The 19,832-nt window shown below is 47.5% G+C and overlaps 1 protein-coding gene across 3 annotated transcripts in view; it reads right to left on the reverse strand.

The window, feature by feature from the left end:
- The window catches only part of HTR4 (5-hydroxytryptamine receptor 4), an 89,918-nt gene extending 70,527 nt beyond the window's left edge, over window positions 1-19,391 (reverse strand). For all 3 annotated transcript variants that reach the window (XR_004359822.1, XM_032703282.1, XM_032703283.1), the window contains exon 1: window positions 19,180-19,391. The gene's annotated coding sequence lies outside the window, so the exon portion shown is untranslated. The remainder of the gene's footprint in view (window positions 1-19,179) is intronic.
- Between the last annotated feature and the right edge of the window lie 441 nt (window positions 19,392-19,832).

The raw sequence follows: 19,832 nt of genomic DNA on the forward strand, positions 1-19,832 counted from the left end.
CCCCTGTGCTGGGATGGAAATGCTGTGGATCCACAGGACATTTTAGAAAATAAAGCAGAGACAAAATTGCCAGAGCTCTGAGCTGCACATACTTGTAACCAACCCAACTGACTCATGCCTCTGCTGCCATTTCTTCACACTCCATTAAAGGATGACAGCTCCTGAGGAGAAAACTGGCTGAGAGTGTTCATCTTAAACCTGAGCTGCCTCTGGCTCACTTAAAAAATCAGTTAGTTGAGCATCAAGCTAAAATAATCACAGTCCCCAAGAGACCATGTGATCCTCCAGTTCCATACAAGATACATAAAGTGCACAGCCATCATCTTTTCTGCTTAAGAAGCTGATGCCATCAGGGAAAGTCAAAAGGCTAATTAATGAATTACTTTTTAAAAAGATTGAGATGATGCAAGAGGGAATGTGCTATAAAACATTCCCTACACACAGGCTCTGATATTACGTACAGAAGAGTTTGCTCCAAATATTTCATGACAGTAACAGAACTACTTCGAAATCATATAATCACAGAATGGTTTGAGTTGGAAGGGACCTTAAATACCATCTTGTTCCACCCCCTGCCATGGGCAGGGACACCTTCCTCTAGATGAGGTTGCTCCAAGCCCTGTCCAACCTGGCCTTGGACACTTCCAGGGATGGGACAGCCACAGCTTCCTGGGGGAACCTGTGCTGGGGCCTCACCACCCTCCCAGGGAAGAATTTAAAAGATGACTGTAGATACTTACAAATTGGAGCAATAAAGCAATGACTTGCTCTGGTGATGGTCAGAGGGGATCAACTGGAACACACATCATTTACTGAGAGAAAGCAGTTAAATGCAGGGCAAGGGCACCCAAACTAGAGCCTGTGCCCCTGCTGCAGGCTTTGCCAGTTCGTCATCCCAGGTGGAAGCAATAAGTGACCCCATCACAGAGCAGGTAATTGTAACTCAGGGCAGCTGTAGGGGCAGGGGTTGAGCAGAAGCTGGGTCCAGTCCTTGCCTGTTTAAGACACATGGATGTGGAGGAGCTGTCTTTCCCTGCCAAACTATGCTGAGCTCAGGACCTTCCAAGATGCTGCTGATGTCTTCAACTTATTTTACATCAAATTACCAAATTACTGAATCCTTATCAGGTCATTAAAAGTGAAGAAACCAAAATAAACTTGGAGCTGTAACCCTGAAGGTTGTGTTTTGGTGGGCTGAGCCTGTGAGCCTTACAGAGCTCCTGATGGGAAGGGCAAACAAGGGCAAACAAGCTCATAGGACAAGCTGCTTGCAAATTGTTATTTCCAAAGCAAGAATGACAGAACATGCTTAGGTAGGCTGTGAGTTCTCATCAGCCAGACTCTCCAGGTAAAACAAGCTGTCCAGACACTAACTGTGGCTGGCACCAGGCACCTGGCAGCAATGAGATGCCATGTGGCTCATTTTCAATGGTTTCACAGACAACAGTTCTTTCTAACAGCACACATGCTTTGAACAAGTGCATTTTTCAAATTCTGATCGTTTCAGGCCGCTACTCCCTGAATAATGTCTGTAGGCTGGTTTCTGTCAGGCTGTCTTTGATGTACCAAGTGCCATTGCTTCCCTCGTGGGGAAAGGATGGTAATGGCATCCTGCTTTGTACTGCTGGGAAGTGCAAGTTCCCTAATTCCCCTGCTTACTTCAGCTCTGCAGGGAATCAGCAGCTCCCCAAATGAAGGAAGGACTGAAGTGATGGCAGGACTTGAATACAGAAGGCTTCGCCCATCATTTCTGGTGATACTGGAGGGACCCCTGGATGTGCATCCCACTGAGGATGAGACTGTTGAAGCAGTAGTTATGATGCTGGACCAGGCATCAGCTCCACAGGTTGAGGGTTATTCCCTCATCAGGTGTATCACGTAGGGGAAAGAATGAGTGTGGGTGCATTTGGCCAAGGCTTCTACGTGGACATCACAGAATGATTTAAGTTGGAAAAGACCTCCAAAATCATCAAGTCCAACCTTTGACAATATTTTGAAAGAATAAAGAGGATAATCTAGGTAATTATAAGCCTATCAATCCAAGATTGAATCCAGCACAATAATAAAATAGCTCATAAAAAATACAATTCATCAGGAATTAAAGATGGGGAATAGAATTCAGCAAATCAGTGGGAATTAGAGGAGTTTGCCACCTTGATATTTTCAGTGATAACAACAATACTGTTGTAATAAGTAGCTGTATTCCCTGATTTCAGAAAAGCATTTGATTTGCTATTACGTGAGGTTTTGATACAGGACTATACCAACTCCATATAGGACTCCTGATTAGTTAAACCCACTGTAGTGAGATAAACCATTCTGTGATTCTGTGATTCCCTGATTTGATGATCTGTGAGCTGATCTGATGAACAGAGAGCAGAACTGGGAGTCTCTTCAGACAGTCAGGCTGACGGAGGAGAAAGTTATGACTGAAAAGATGAATTGCAATGTGAAGGCATTGCAGAAGCATCCAAGAGTGTGAAGGTTGAATACTGTATCCAGAGTGATGTACATGGCATTTTCCCAGTAGTTACCTGACACCTCTAGTCACTGATTTCAGTCCTTCATTCTTTAAAGAGAGCAAGTCATTCAATGGAAGATTCAGCAAAACCCCTTGAATGCAGTTGTCTGATCAAGGTATTTTCTTCCCTTTCACATAAGAAGTGTCAGAATCTCACTGCCTGTCTAAGGAAGAGAAACTTCTGATATTCAGACAATAGAATTGTGGAAACTTGTTTCTTAAAATAGCACGAAGAAGGAAAAAAACACCCATTGAAAATATAAACCTGTGCTTGAGGAGCAGAACTTTCCTTTCCCCTTTCTGTAAGAGTAGAAAAAAGAACTACTCCTTTGTACCCCCTGAGACGTCAAGCTCTTTCAGATGAGATTTAATTACTCAAGAGAGCTGTTTAGAGCTTTTGTTCAAGATTTCATGCAACTCAGAGAGCAGCGAGTGCCACTTCAGAGCTCTGTGTTATGTTAATTGCTGGGATGAAGGGAGGCAAAGAAAAAGATCTGCATGCAGTCCTGACTGTGCCTGAAAGCACTTGCTTCCCAAATTAATCCCCTACTTACCCCAGACACTTGATGTCTTACTGGTGGCATTCAGTAAGAGGTAGCCAACTGCACCAGACTCCCTAATTATAGCATGACCTGTTGCTAATGACTGTTGGATTAACCCACTGCTGTTGCATTATCGCACTAAATAAATAATATCCACTCTCCTCTGGCAGTGTTTACAGAACTGATTTCCCATTCAGCCTTGACTCAAATCTGTGAGCAGTCCCCAGTGTCACCAGCTGCTCTAGCCAGACCCCTGCACCTAGACATCAGGAAGAATTTCTTTGTGGAAAGGGTTGTCAGGAATTGGAAGGGGCTGCCCAGGGAGGCAGTGGAGTCACCATCCTGGAGGTGTTTAAGAAACAAGAGGACTCAGTGCTCTGGTCTAGTTGACAAGACGGTGATTGGTTATAGGTTGGACTTGATGGGATATTTGGATGGGATGGTCTGTGACATGGGAAAGGGAGTTTGGCATCAGGGCACAAGCAGCATCAATGAAGGTCTTTATTTTGAAAATCTGTAGTTCTAAACAGATAAACCATCTTAGGAAAGACCTCAAATTTCTCAGCTTTTGTCTCTGAAAAATACGTAATAGAACACATCCTTCATGGGTTCATTTTGGGACAGAAATCTGATGCATGGCAAGAGCTGGCCAGGAGGGTTCTAAATCCTCTTAATCCACAAGCTACTTTGGGGCATTTTTCACTAATATTCCCTTACTTTCACCTGTTTAAGCTCCTTTATTTCATGGTCTCAGTACTTATGCCAAACCCTTGTTGCAATGAATATTCATCAGCTGGGGTCTAAGTGTAGCTATTTATAAAAAAATCAAGAAGTGGCTTTAAAAGTTGCTATTGTGATTTCCTGTCATTTTGTATTCCCTTTACAGAATATAGGGATAGACGGTGGGGAAGGAGCAGTTGCAGCCTACAGATGCAGTTTAGTATTTTCAGACTGCTTTTTAAAACTTTGATGTGGGTGTTTGCCAAAGGATCTTTTTTTTAATATATTTTACTTTCTTCCCTGCTAGCAAAATATCCAGCTTTTACTCATACTTGCACAGTACCTCATAAATTAAATGAAAAAAAAAAATAATTGCCCTAAGAAGTTGCAAAGTACTAAATTAGCCACAAGTAAATGTTCTTGTTGGGAAACAAGTTCCAGGTGTGTCTCAGACCACTTCCACACAAAACTGCAGCACTTAAGGGTCCACAAAGCAGCCTGGATATGAGGAAAGAACTGTCACTGCTCTTGAAACAAAAACTGATGACTGCTTGAGAGACATTTCTTTCACGCTCCCTGGAAATGTTTCCCAGGGCTGGGAGGCAAATCAGTGGAGGCTGCTGGTCCCCAAAGTGATCTGGCAGCCTCCCAAGCCAAGGAAACCTTCACAGTCACTCAAAACTAATGATTTGTCATTTTGCTCTTTTTTTCATTCCTACTTGTCATTCTTGGAAAAACTGTTCAGGATGAGACTTGTCTTTTTCTCCAGATGGAGCCAACGAAAGTTTAATTATGCTTCTCTGAAATCTCCCATCACCTCTGTCCCTGAGCAGCACATGAGCTATTTGCTACACCCAGTCCTTTCAGATCCTTCCTAATACATAAAACTTCCAGATTTTTGGAAGATGGTCATGAAGAACAGCCCCTGTAATTACAGTGAACTGAATCAGATGCTTCCGTTTATTCTATTAGCAAAATTGTTCTTCACTGACTTTCAGGATGAGGAAAAGACAGGGATGTTGCTCTCAGCTGCCTTAGGGACATCTCTCTGGTTCAGTCTTTGGCCCTTTACCATCTCAGAGCTGCCCTGCCCACCAGCTGCCTCCTGCCCAGGGTGCAGAAAATTGCCCTCCTGGCACGTTGCTGCACGATGGTGCTGCCTTGGTACAATCCCGCCATTCTCCTCTACCTCTGGAAGCTCCTACAGACACGATACACTCTAAAACGACTGTGATAAAGGACAAATAATCATAAAAAAAAGAAGATAAAAAGACTGTGGAGCATATGGTTTACAGCAGAGGCTGGGAAGGGACAGGCAAGGTCACACTGTCTGCACTTCGCTGTTAAAGTTAAATGTGGATTTATAACTGATTGGATATTCTGTAATAAACCTGCCTGCACACCTGACTTCCAAGATCTTTTCTAACATCCCTACTGATGCACGAAAGCATTTTTGCAGGATTTGTTACTACAATGGCTCATCAAGGTCACTACATGACTTGCAGAGCAGTTTGTTATGGGTAGGGCTTTTCACTGTGATCGAGAGCCACATGGTCTGTGAATTAACAAAAAGCACAGTCCGGGCATGTGTCTCACTGGAATTTTGGACCTTAGCCCACATCCACCGCATCCTTGACCTTGGAGATCCCAGATGTGTTGGCATAATTTGAACTAACTTCCCCAGGCTAGTTCCACTTCTGCAGCACGTCTGGAGGTTCATGTGGCTCTTGTTCACAAGCAAAAGCCATACAGGTAACAAGCTTTGGGTAATTACTCCCCCAGTCTTTACATGGGGACCATGAGACATAGAACATAGGATCCTTAAAGTGTTCATACACAGTAAGTTATCCAGCTGTTTTACAGCTGTGACCTAAATGATGTCAAAGATATGAATGGTCTGAGCTTCAGAATTCTGTGCTGTCTCTTTTTTGGTCCATTTACCTCTTTTTTCACACTGTTCTCTCAGCTGCTCCAATTGGGACACAAACTTGATTTGGTGGAGAGTTAGGAACACAGAATCATAGAATGGTTTGGGTTGGAAGGGATCTTAAGGATCATCTCCTTTCAACCCCCCTACCATGGACAGGGACACCTTCCTCTAGACCAGGTTGCTCCAAGCCCCATCCAACCTGGCCTTGAACACTTCCAGGGATGGGGCAGGCACAGCTTCCCTGGGGAACCTGTGCCAGGGCCTCACAACCCTCAGAGTAAATGAGAATATGCCAGGGAATAATTCCCTTTTCAGGAAGTCCCACCTGGACCTGTTACACAGGTCAGAAAAAATACAAAGCTCTAGCCAAGACAACCCTGTTAAACAGCCACCGGTGAGCAGGGAACAGCTATTCAAAATTCCTGCCTGTTTGCATTTCTGTAACAAAGGAAATATTCTTTTGGAAGGGTTTTAGTCAGCTGTAAGTGATAACAGCAACCCCTGACTAGGACAGTACAGCTCAGAGCACTCTGCTGAACTGGCCAAACAGGGAGGACAAGGGCAGCCAGGAGTGTGTGTGTTTCAGAGGAGGCTGAGACAGAGTTGGAGGGATAAACCAGAGCTGCTTAACTCCAAATTTCATATTTCGTTTAGAAAAACAACTCTTTTCTGCCTCAGGAATAAGGACCTAACCTTCTTCATGTCTAAAGGCAAATATAAAATAAGCAAGGAAGAGGGGAAGGAAGTGAAGAAGACTCCAGTTATGGGCTGAAGCACTGGTGGGCTGTACTCCAGGCAGTGCATCATGCTTTCATCACTTTTTTTTTTTAAATAATTTCTGTATAATTCTGATTCAAGCTGACAGATGACATTTTGAGCTGATGCTGTCCTCTGTTCAGCAGAGACAGACAGAGGTGCCTGAATTACAAGCCTGGCCCCAGTTTTCCCCCAGGAGCCCTTGGGAAGCCTTCAGTGCCACCTGCAGCCCAGCTCTGGTGCATCCCTGTGCAGTGGTGCAGCCCTCCTCCTCCTCCTCCTCCTTTTCTTTCCCTTCCTTTTCCTCCTACTCCTGCTCCAACCTGGGCTCCAGCTGGTGGAGGGGGACAAGATCAGGATGAAAGTCTGGGAGAGCCCTCTGGGCCTTTCATTTATCCAGAGCTGGCTTAAAGCTTTTCAGCAACACAGACATCTTCCTTCCCTCCTCCTTTGTTTTCCAAAAGCAGGGGAAGGTGCTCCCTCAGGTGTAACTCTGAGGCTGCACAGACCTGTGAACTGTTTGTTCAACTGTGCAGAGCATCAAAAGGAAATGTCAGTGGGATCTCTGAGATCCCCTCACCGTGAGGCCAGATTTTGATGTCTGTGCTCACAGCAGAGAGTACTTTATTCCTGAAGCAGTTGTTCAAGGCTCTGTTGAAAGAGGGAGGTACAGGTCAGACACCAACTCATTTCACCCTCTCCAGTATCCTTTCTTCCTGCTTCAGCCAGTCCCTCTGCTTCTTCACCATATTCTATTCCCATTGCTAAAAGCCTTCCTTATTGAAAGCAACAGACATTTAATTTTCTTTTTGCTTGGCAGGAAATGACATCAGGTCCTGCTATGAATGATCCAGAAGTGAAGTTTCAGCTCACTTAGTACAAGTCCTTGTCTAATGCAGGACGGGACACTCAGCTCCAAGGGCTGGTCCAGAATAGCTCAGCTTTTGTCACACTAGTTACCTCGGAAATGTGTTCACTCGAGGAATTCATGGGCAGCAATCAGATGTTTTCCCCACTGCTTTTCATCACAGCTCATCAGAAATTGGGATAGAGCTGGGAAAGGGCAAGGGAGAGAGTCTGAGATGTGACGAGAGAACTAATCCATCCCTGGAAGAGGAACTGATGTTGCATTTTTTTTCCTGCTTATTTTACAGTAAATAAAGAATTAAGGAAGATTGCTGAAAATGTGTCCATTCAGGCAGCAGCTGAATTTCCTCTTAATTACTCTGGGACGGTGAGGGAGGAGGGAAAGTGTGGAGGCATCACAATGAGCAGTAAGTGGTGTGATTGGTGACTGCTCAAAACCTTACATCTGCACATATGTTGCTAAGGATAGAAATTAGAGGTGTGTTCTAAAAATCCCCCATTTAGTGAACGATGGTGAACATAAAGTAAAAAATTAGAGGGAAATAGAAAAAGGAAAATAATTTGTCATGGCATTTCTCTGGGATGAAGGGACAGTGCCCAGGTTCTGCTCCCCAGCTTTTCCCTGCATCAGTCCCATGTGCAGTGCAGCCCACAGCTCTCCTCAGTTGCCTGCTCCCACAGGAGCCAGTGGCTCCACCTGCCTTGGGATTGAAGCCAGCTAAGCACAGAATGAGGAATGGCTTTGTCAAAGCCCACTGTGGAAAGGAGCAGCACAAATCACAGAATCCCAGACTGGGAGTGGGAAGGGACCTTAAAGCTCATCCTGTTCCAACCCCCTGCCACAGGCAAGAACACCTTCCACTTAGCCCAGGTTGCTCCAAGCCCTGTCCAACCTGGCCTTGAACACTTCCAGGGATGGGGCAGCCACAGCCTCTCTGGGCAACCTGTGCCAGGGCCTCCCCACCCTCACAGGAAAGAATTTTTTCCTAACATCTAATCTAAGCCTACTCTCTGTCAGTGTGAAGCCATTCCCCCTTGTCCTGTCACTCCAGGCCCTTGCAATTAGTCTGTCTCCATCTCTTTTATCAGCTCCCTTCAGATTAACCCTTGTCATGTGCTGAGGTTGTCCTTGTTTCTCTACCTAACAGGTAGGTCTGGGTTCACAGGAAGGGGGAAGATGCCAGGAAACCAAGAAATATCTGGATGTGCATCCTGGATGCACTCGGGAAGAGGGCAGGAGTACCTGTGCTTACAACATACCTTTCAAAAACAGCAGTGGCAACAAGCATGAAGTGGCTGATTACAGGGAAGCAGGAAACGCTGGACTGAGACAATCTCCTCCCCTGTTATCTGTACCTTTGGTTTATTACATTTAACCGTGCTTTTGATCTGAAGGAAGAACATCCTAACAGAAAACGGCATCAAATTCTTTCGTCAGCACCAACTTTGCAAATCCAATAAAACCTCTGAACACCATCAAGGCAGCAAATCCAGGCAGTAAACAAGTTTTCTTTGTGATCTTCACTTTTTCACAGAAAAATCAGATTACACTGAAATCAGACTTTTCCCACGGGAAGTTTCCATTTGTCACCTAAAAAAAAAACAACCCTCTACCAAGAAAATCTGTTAGATCTGTCATTTAGTTGTTTCAGCTCCCAATTTTTTTTCAGACTGTAAAACAGATTCTTAGGCCATGAAGAGAAAAAATCAGATGGAGAAAAAGAGCTGGCAGAGACCCTGAGGAGCTGTTTCATCAGACCCAACTATATTTTAACCTGCTGTTGATGACATTTGGAGATGGAGATTCCACATTCTCTTTATGCAGTCTCCCAGGGGAAGTACATGTAGGGATTTTTCTAGGGTCTATCCTAAATCTTTCTTGCTGCATTTTATTGCTGTGATTTCTTTTCCTAACCCCTGCAGACTCCGAAATCTATTTATTACTCTCCTTTCTGAAGTTGCTGCTGCATCTGAAGAGCTGCACCACGAATCAGCCCTGGCCACACTGTCACTGACACAGAGCCCAGCCTGCCCAGCTCTGCTCCTCCCTCCTGCTGATTCCTGAGAGCGCTCCCTGATCTCTCCCATGGCTTTCCTTAAGTGCAATTACCAAACCTGAAAAGAGCACAGAGAAGAAGGACTCCATCCCCTGCCTTCCACATCACACTCCCCTGTATAAGCACAGCTGCTGTATTTGCTCCTTTTCAGCATTAGTTGGTGGGGTTTGTTGATTCACTGTTTCCTGTGTATAACATCCATGTCCTTTCCCACGCAATACCTTCCTCACCGATCACAGAACCACAAAATAGTTTGGGTTGGAAGGGACCTTAAAGATCATCCAGTTCCACCCCCCTGCCATGGGCAGAGACACCTTCCACTAGACCAGGTTGCTCAGAGCCCCATCCAATCTGGCCTTGAACACTTCCAGGGATGGGGCAGCCACAGCTTCTCTGGAATTTCTTCCTAATATCTAATCCAAACCTACTCTCGGTCAGTTTGAACCCATTCGCCCTTGTCATGTCACTCCAGGCCCTTGTAATTAGTCTCTCTCCATCTTTCCTGTTTTGCACTTGATCCATCTTCCTAACAACTCAGGAGATGTGGGCATTCGGGTGGGATAAGCTTGACTCCCACCGGGAGGAAGCAGACCCTCTGCACCCAGTTTCTGATGTTGGACACTGAATGTCTCTGCAACTGGGTTGTGAAAACTTGTCACCAAGAGCCTTCCTGCAAATTTTCATGGTCGATGGCTGAATTCCAGCAGAGTGGATCCCACGGTAGAGGCCATTGTACAGCCAACACACCAGTGGAAGTGACAGATTTCTGCAGACACTATTGATTTCCCAGAGGAAAGCCCTGCCTCGTGTTAGGGAATGCTCCGCAGACTCCCTGAGGCAACGTGATCTTAAAATCTATTTAGGAAAACTGTCTGTATTTATATGAAGCCTGGATGTATGACTGGGATGTCTTGCCGTGAGCTGCCTCGTGCAGTGCCAGCTGTGCCACAGCATTCCAGCCTGGCACTGTTTGGTCTGGGGTTTGAGCTCCAGTGAAGGATGGTAATCAGTGCCACTGTGTTTGCCATTTCTCTTTGCAGACATCTTTGGGGTGCTTTTCCTGCTCTTGTTGCTTTTAGCTGGGCTTTGTTAAGTCTTCATCACCTAAAAATGTGTTTGTGTGCCAAGATTAGAGTTTTCAGTCTCTCCTGGGTTCCCATTTTTGGATCCTTGATCTGGGCTCTCGTTGTTAATTTTCTGTGTGTTTGTTTTTAAATAAACAAAAGCTGTAATAATAAATGTCTGGGGGTCCAAAGAGTAGTGAAGGATCAGATGTTTGCTAAAGAAGAGGAATGTGGTAGTGGAAAAGATAGGAACTGACTGGGAAACAGCAGGAATGCTTGGCTCCTGGTAACCCTTCATCTGCCCCAAGCCTTTCCCTCACCCTTCCGTGCTGTCTGGCTCACATGCTTTTCTTCTCTAAGAATTTCCCTTGCACTTCCACCTTCACAGATATTTTTGCTCACATTGCCCTGACTTCACAACAGACTGTCACCCCCAAGTCTGACACGGGGTGGTGTCTCATGAAGAACCCAGCTCTCTCCTCTCTTTCAGCAGTTACTTCCTCCAGTGGTAATGGTTATTCAATGGATCAGGGAAATCCTGAACTTAATGGGCAGAAGAGAGGAAATCCCCCTCTTCCTCCAATTCCCAGCTTTCCTGGTTGTGTTTTAATCATCGCAGCGCAAGTTTCGCTTGCTGTATTTTATTAAATGTAAACAGAAGTGCAGAAGGGCTGGTTGTTTTCTTCCATGAGCTGTAATAGAAGGGATCCAATCGATAAAATAACGCAGCCAAGCAGAGCACGTGGAAAATCGGGCACTCATAAAAGGCATCTTTGCAATTAACTTTTATCGGTTCCTGTGATTTTCCGCTGACCAACAAGGCTCCTAAACTTATACCAGCAACAAGATGCTTACTCTGCACTTCTCTGACATGCCCCTATGGTACAAGACAGGCTGGATTATTTAGCCTGGTTCCTGTTGAAAGATTATGGAAGCTGCAGATGCTGAATTCCCTGAGTCTCTCAGAGCGGGTCCATGTGCTGCATGACCTGAAAGTCAGACCCAAGAACATGGATAACTCCAGAATGGAAAGTGGATGAAGGTAAAGAGGAGGAGGGAAAGGGAACTTCATCATCCACCAGCAGCAACTGGCTCTTACGTGCTTGCCACAGGTCATGTTTTACTTTTGAATTCTCACCTGCTCTCCTCAGCATGAGGGCAGAGGGGCGACATCCAGACCCACAGCATTGCACATCACAAGCAAATCCAGCCCTAAAGACTCTCTTGTACAGTCCCATGGAGTGCTGACTGTATTTTCCCTTCTCAAAAAATCCTAAGCCACTTTTCTTTTCCTAGAAATCTCCTGAAATTAAGAAGGGCACTACAAACCCCAAATATTCGGTCACCTGCCCTGTTCAGCCTCTGACTTCATCCCTCTTCTGCCCCTCCAGGCATGAAGGTTGTGCACATCAGAGTCCTTGCAGGACAAGCAGCTCCCACCACTCCCAGAGAGCTACTTTGCTCTTCCTGCCACATTTCAAGCAAGAAACTGAAGCACCAAAGTTCTATTTCTTCTCACTGGCAGTAGCAGGACACCAGTTATTTACCTAAGTTCAAGCAGGACAGACCTGAGATATCCTCCTGTGGCATGAAGGTCATGTCTCCAGCAGCCATCATCCCCCATTGAGGGGGTCAAACCACTGCCTGGAATAATTTCCTTTTATTTTGTCCTTCCAAACCTTCCAAATCCGCACAGTCAAGTGAGGATTTAAACAGGATTTGTGGGTATTTTTTTGTCTTCTTTCATTATTAAAGAAAACAACTGGCTTATTTCTTTTTTATTATTCCCCATCTGATATTTCTGGAATTGATCATGAAGCTATGGTTTTTCTTTTGTCTGTGTCTTTCTTCTGTAGCTAGGAGAGCAGATGAGACAATCAGAGAAGCCCTTTTCTGGCTTTAAAAATACACAGATTAAATAAGTGATAATATTACTGTCAGCTTCAGGGTGGGCTAGATTTTCAACTGTGGAATCTGTTTTTCCACATGAGTCTCCTTTCACTGGCACAAATCAGTGCCACAGTAACACAGGGCACATGACCTGTGCCATGGACACAGTTAAAGCACAGACAAGCAGCTGGGGCTCTGCAGAACAGGGGGTTATACCTGGTCCTATCACAGACACTGATTTAGATAAATCCTCTCTTCTCTCAGCACTCTGTGTAAAAGGATGAAATAATGACATTGCTGCCTTCAGTAAAGTGTACTGAGTAAAAATGCACTAGGTTAAGATCAAGGTATTCTAATAATGACAATTTTGTCCCCTGAATACATGGCCAGTACTTTTTCTCACCTGGAAGTCTGGTGATAGCAATGGCAGATGGTACTTCTCACCAGGGAGATTTGGAGAATAACCTTTACGCTGGAGTTGAGTTTAACTCTGTCTTTTGCTGCTCTGCCTCTACCATTGGAACCCAGTAAAGCAGTTACTCTGAACATAACATTCTGTTGATCCCTAATGTCCTTGGAAGATGCTTTCCCTTCATCCTTAACCCTCCTGCTCATTACTATTTCACTGATTCCTTTAGCTTCCCTTATCAGACACCTACATGTTCCAACTCCTAATTTATATTCATTGCTACAACCTTCCCTTATTTTTCTGGGGACAGTGTTGACTGGTTTTGGGTTTCTGTTTTATTTCTTTTTTCCTTTCTCTGCTGAATGATAAAAATTTTGCTTGGCAGGTTTTCCTGTTAGGGACAAACATGTTTTTGTAACAAGCCCATGGAGGGCCTATGAAAAGGAAGAATGTTCCACTGCTTTGGCTCATCTAAAATCAGCTGCAGCCTTCCAGGTCTCTCAGACTGACCTCTGAGAAGAGCTTTAGTGATGGCAGCTTTGACTTCACTGATGTTAAAGCAGTCATGGCCACCATAAAAGAGACAGATCACCACAAACATTCTCCTCAAAATTTTCTGGTCCATATGAAACCAGCCTTGATCTCACCTTGCCAATCACTTCACTACCAAGTGCCAGCTATAGACACTCTTGTTCAGCTGAGGTGCCACACAAGAGCCAGGACACCTCAACAACTTCTCCAGTGAGGAAGGACTCATGCATGGAAGAGTTCATTTCCTGCATCCAAATGTTCAGCCACATCCTTCAAGTCCTCTCAGGGAGACCTCTGAGAAAGGCTTTAGTGGTGGCACCTGTGACCTTTTTCACATTAAAGCAGCCATGGCACACCATAAAATAGATGAATTCATCAGTCCAAATTAACCCTTCTCTGCTTGAAGATGGTATTGCGAGTTTTCCTGGATGCTCTGAGAGTGGCTGCTTAGATGGTGAATGCGAAAATGACAAATATTACTCATTTGGAGGACTTTCAAGCATAAAGGTGGAAAGTCCCTCAGGCAGGACTATCCACAGCACAGGTATCCCCAGAGCCCAACAGCAGGCACAGTCAGACACTCCACAGACAAACAGAGGAGAGACGTGGTTTAGGGTTTCACAAGACAAAGGGACCCGCGCCTGGGTTCCCACTGGGAAAGATGCTGTGCAGATGAATGGGGGGAGCTGCTGGCCCAGGCAAGAGATGACTGTGCCTCACCCCCCTTTAATGTACGGCATCCAATCTGTCTCCATGGGAACTATAATAAGGGCAGAACTTGTATGTGCCATCTCAAACCAAAGGCGGGGGGGGGGGGTGGAAGTCAAAGGAAATAACAACCCTCACGGCAACGTGATTCCGAGCAGACGGATGAGCGGGTGCCCTGCCCTCACCCCACGCTGGCCCTGGGCTGGGACAGAGCCCTGACCCTGCTGCTGTGCTGTCCCCAGCAGCAGCCCTGTGCCTGTGCTATAAGTTGAGTCACAGCCGCTGCTGAACGGAGCCACCGACACGGGTTCGGCTCCACAGTGCGTGGTGGAACTCGGCTCTCACCCAGCCAGGACCAGAAGGCAGGAACCAAGTTAGGAAAGAAGGCAGTGGCAGCGTGGGGGGCAGTGGGAATGGGTGTGAGAGGGACCATGCAGGCCTGATTGTCAGAGGCGTCGAGCCTACGTAAACTCACTGACTTTGAACAATACTGTGGGGGTGAGAACCTCTACAGATGGAAGGGATGAGGGCAAGGTGGAGTAGGTGGGGATGAGATACACAGAAGGCAGGGCTCTGAACTGCTGCCTCAGCTCTGTGAAATACAGATCCAGGCATCTTGGGAGCAAAGGGGAGAATACAGAGGAAAATGATCTCCCTGCTCAACTTTGTGCAACAGGTCCAGACTCAACCCCTGCTGCATTAGACAATACCAAGTCATGGCTCTGTAAAACCCATCTGTGAATAAGCAAACCCTCCTATCTGCACCAGGACATGGGAATAACACCTCAGCATCCCCTGTGCATGGGGAGAGGGGAGAAAGCAGCTTTTCACCCTTATCTCCCCCTCCCAGTCCAGTGACAGGACTCAGCTGAGCTTTTGCTGCACCATGACACCACCGTGCCCTGTGCTCAGAGATAACTCTCACCCTGGAGAGCAACTACCACCACACCACCCATCTCCACCAGCACATGAATCCACTGGGCAAATGCACCTCCAGCTATTTTCTCTAATTGTTTCCCTAATCACATAAAATTGCCAAAGTTCCATTTGCCTTCCTACAGAGTCATTTGTTTTCCCCTGTGCACTGCTGGCTGTGTCTCTCCCTGTAACCCCCGTGTCTGCAGCCACTCGAACACATCGGGGTTGAGGGGGGCCCGAATTAGATTATTTGTTCTAATAAATGGAATTACACAACAAGACCAGATTAAAGTCAGTTGCTTCGAAAATACTGGGTTTGGTTTCATGTTAGCTGAGAGAACAAGCATCTGGCTCATCCCTCTCCCATCTCCTGACCTCATCATCAAGGCTCCAGTGGGAGGTAATCCACACTCTGCCCCAGCTGAGGCATAGGTTAGATCATGCTGACAACCACCAGCTCCTTCAGAATAACAGCAGCCCACAGAACAATGCAGCAGGGAATCCCAGGAAACAGAAGTGCAAGGAGGCTAAATGCAAAAGCCATGAAGCCCTGTCCCCCTCTTGCCCATAAACTGCATCACATCAAGGTTCTTCACAACTAAATGCCACCTGCCCCGACAAATACCTGCAGCCACATGTGCCCACACACACAGCTGGCCCTAAGCTACATGTGCATTTTACCTTTCCTATGGCTTTATTCCTACCTACACACAGGAGACAGGAGCAGAAAATACGCTGGCATTCAGTCCTCTGGAGACCTGAAGGAACTGCCCTGCTTTCCCACCCTAGAGCTCATTCATTCATGGCAAGATCAGTGTGGGAATGATGTGTTACAACAGCTGAGGGCAAGTGCAGACCACAAGTTCAGGCCTGAAGGTAGCAGTTGCCATCACTGGCTGAGGGTGAAAATTTTAGGGCTCAGTGCAGGGCAAGTAGAAAAGGTTCCCCTGCTACTCAGCAACCTTACAGTCAGTGTAAAACAAATTCGGCTTCCTAGAGCAACCAACCAGGCCAACAAAGAAACATCAATACCATTTAATTTGGTGTATGGGTCTTTTTAGATTTGGAAATTGGTTTTGAGAGGTTATGTGAGGAATGAAGCACAGGAATGACAACATCAGAACAGAAGATGGTCTCTAACTTGACACTCACTACTGTCTTTTTCAGCAAATGGGCTGGGGAAGCCCTAAGTGGATAATTAATGAGTAGTTTTCCCATGAGGGAAGATTTTCTTTAACCCTCAGGAACTTAGTGATCATCATACCCTGACACAGGAGCTCTATCGACTTGGCACACCGTCATCCCCGATGTTCGGCCACAGAGTTCTCACTATTTATACCAATGTGCACTACAGTCATAGAATCAAAGAATCACAGAATCATTTAGTTTGGGAGAAACCTCCAAGATAGTCAAGTCCAACCTTGTCAACCAGACCAGAGCACTGAGTGCCACGTCCAGTCGTTCCTTGAACACCTCCAGGGATGGTGACTCCACCACCTCCCTGGGCAGCCCCTTCCAATGCTTGACATCCTTTTCTGTGCAGGAATTCCTCCTGGTGTCCAACTTGTACCTCCCCTGACACAACTTGAGCCCTTGTGCTAAATCCCCAGGCAGCTGAAACCAGCGTGGCTCCTCAGTGAAATGACTCAGATCACTTCTACTCGTGCCTCTGTGAACCAACCCAAGCACAGAGCAGCCCTAAACCCTACCCTGCTTCTCTGTTCCTGCACACCAGCAAGTGTTGGAAGGACGGCACTTTCCTGCTTTTCCCTCAAATGACAGCTGTGGTTTCAAACACAAACCCACAAGAAATATTTCCATATTGTGCAGTGTGACAGTCGGATGTGCAAGGGAATACGTTGCCTCCTCGCACCTTCTTGGCACACATTCCACACCCTTCGTTTGCTCCTTCTACAGTGTGGGAGTCAGCAGGAAGCACAGTCAGTCCCCACAAAGGACACTGTGGTCCTCACCCTGCCCTCCACATCCCCCAGGCACTGTGTCTTGCTGTTTCCAGGAGCAGAGGAGTGTGGAAAGCAGGACAGACCTGAGATGTCCTTACAGGAGAGGTGAGGAATTTCCAGTTCCTCCTCTTCAGCCCCGCTCATAACACAGCCTCTGCCTGCTCTGTCTCATGTCAAGCTCTATCTCCCCTGCATTCACCTGGCAACCCCTTCCACCAGGTCTAGACAGTTGTCACCCAAAGGGCTTAGACTTATGCTGGCAGGCACTTGTTCTTTGTTCTGCCTGTCTCCAGATTTCCTGGAGATAGGAAATACCTGGAAAAGGGGAGCAAACGGGGAAAACTCAAGACATGCCAGCTGGCTCCAGAGGACTGGGAGGAGGAGGTGGGGGAGAACCACTGATGGTACTCACAGGAACACAGTTGGTGCAGAGGAGCTGCATGTACGATTTGGAGACTTCCTAGAAGGCTTTAATGAGCCAAGAAGCACTGTCAGAGCACTTGCTCCTCTCACTTTTAAATCAATGTTTACAAAGTCCCGAGGAAACTAAAGTATTTATGTCTATCCCCAGTCAGAGCCTGTTTAAGGAAATAAGTTAAACATACCTTGGTGTATAAGTACTTAGTATTTAAGCAAGCACACAGGTTGACTCATATGTTTGTTTTTCAACGGCATTATTGGACAGTGCTGACAGTGCCAAGGTCAGGCTGGGAGAGGAAAAAAGCAGCAGTGAAGATCTCTTCAGAGGAGAGGAATGCTGCTGCTGCTCCTTACTCATCACAGCAGTCCCCCTTCCTGGTGGGAACGACACAGGGTCCCGGGGTCCCCATTGCCTGGGAGCAGGGGTGGAGGAACCTATGTCTCCTGCACTACTGCTCTTCCCTCAAAGAGTAGTGCTGCACAGACTGCTGTACAGCCCAAGATATCTCCCCAGAGACTGACCTCAGCCAGGCTATCCATTGTCCCCTGCTACAATGACAAAATCCAAGTAATCTTCTAAAAAAACTCCACCTTGCCATTGCCAAGTGAAAACAGTCAACTGCAGCAACAGGGATCAGAGAAAATGGTTCTCCTTCAAGACACACATGGAAATACTCCCATTAAAAGAAAAGTATTTTATTTTTAAGAAGAAATGAAGTCATAATGACATCACACACATCAAAGTGCAGTCCCAGCCAACTACCACCACTGTCTAGGAGCTTAAACCTGGCAAACCAGGACCTGACTCCTTCCTTGCCTCCCTGAAGCAGCAGAAACTGCAGCTGTGTAATGGTTTAATTACTCACTCTCCCACCAAGTTTCCTTGTGTGAAGTTTGTTTTGGAGCAAGGAAAGATGCCTCAGGGGTTTGAGGAAGTGACACTAGTTTCTCACTCACAGACACATCTCTGTCTCTCCTGCCGTCGGATCCACAAACTTGCTCCACTCCCAGCATCTGAATCAAAGCACATAGACATGAGCTGGACTCCTGCAAACTTCCCTCAGCTTTGGAGTAAGTCTGAGCAAGGTTCAGCAGCAACAAAATGCTTGACCTCAGCGAGCTTGGAACGGATACAGAGCTTGGAGAGCTCGGATATGACCGGAAGGCTTTGCACTATGGACGCTGGGACACAAGCGTCAGAGAACAGAGCTGCCTGAATCCCCATAGCTCTAGTCCTGGAAAACACCTTCCATCATCATAGAATTGCTAAGGTTGGAAAAGACCTCTAAGATCATCGAGTCCAACCATTCCCCCAGCACTGCCAAGGCCACTAACCATCTTCCCCAAGTGCCACATCTACACTGTTTTTTGAACGCTTCCAGGGACAGCCATTCATCCTCACTTAAGCAAAGTTTCCTACTCCTGCAGAGCCCGACGAGCCTCTCCGCCCGGTGACTTTCCCCATGCCACCCTCCCAGCTGCAATCACGTTTCTCTCCTTCCTGCGGGTCAGTACTGATCATTCCAGCGCTTCGCCGAGTCGCGCAGCTCAGCGGCACCGCAGCCGACGGTCGCAGATGCTGCTCGCTCACACCCGCACAAAACCGCTCCACCCGTACCTGTCTGTACATCACGCCCGCACCAACCTTCCCTCCGGCTGCCTCCAAGGGCACCCACAGGCTCCGGCGCCGCCGCACGCCCGCACCCGCGGGATGCCGGGCACTACACCCGCACCCGCGCCCCCCGCGCAGCCCCGGGGCGATGCCCATGGGCGCACACGGACGGCGAACCCGCACCGGAGCGGAGCCCGGTCGAGTTTGTCACCGATCTCAGCGGAGCCCCCGTTTTGCCCCCTCTTGCCTCCTGCTCCCCCTCCTCCTTACCATGGCCGGGCCAGAGCCCCGCGGCGCCCGACGCGGTTCCCCCGGCGCGGCTCCTCATCGCGGCGGCGGGGCAGGACGCGGGGTCCGCTCTGTCCGCCCGCGGGGCTGCGCCGGGTCCTGCCCGGGTGCGGGGCTGTGATGGTTCCTGCCCGGGTGCGGAGCCGAGGTGAATCCTGCCCGGGTGCGGGGCTCAGGTGAGTGCTGCCCAGGTGCGGGGCTGTGGCGGTTCCGTGCCCAGGTGCGGGGCTGCGCTCCCGCCCCGGCGCTCCGCGGCCGCGGGCAGCGCCCGCCCCCGGCCCGCCCCGCGCGGAGAGAGGGGGATGCCCGGCCCCCTCCCCGCCCCGCCTGGGGAAAGTCGGGTCCGTCCCCCCGGCAGCCGAATCCCTTCGCTTCTCCCCCGGCCCGTGTCCCCCAGGTTTCATGTGAGCGCTGCGGGTAGGGCACATCTTCCTTCACCCCGGCAAATACTGACGGTTTGCTCTCCCGCTCTCAAAGCAACTTCAGGGATCGGTGGTTTTGCTCTTGTGCACAAGGGAAGTGGAGCAAGCCCATCTTATTATCAACTTGTTTGATAGGACCAATTTTTAAAGACCTGAGGGGTTTTTGGCAAATTTCTTTCAATGTATTTCTAAAAAAAAAAAAAAAAAGAAAAA

The sequence above is a fragment of the Chiroxiphia lanceolata genome, chromosome 15, assembly GCF_009829145.1.
Source record: "Chiroxiphia lanceolata isolate bChiLan1 chromosome 15, bChiLan1.pri, whole genome shotgun sequence".
Lineage (NCBI taxonomy): Eukaryota > Metazoa > Chordata > Aves > Passeriformes > Pipridae > Chiroxiphia > Chiroxiphia lanceolata.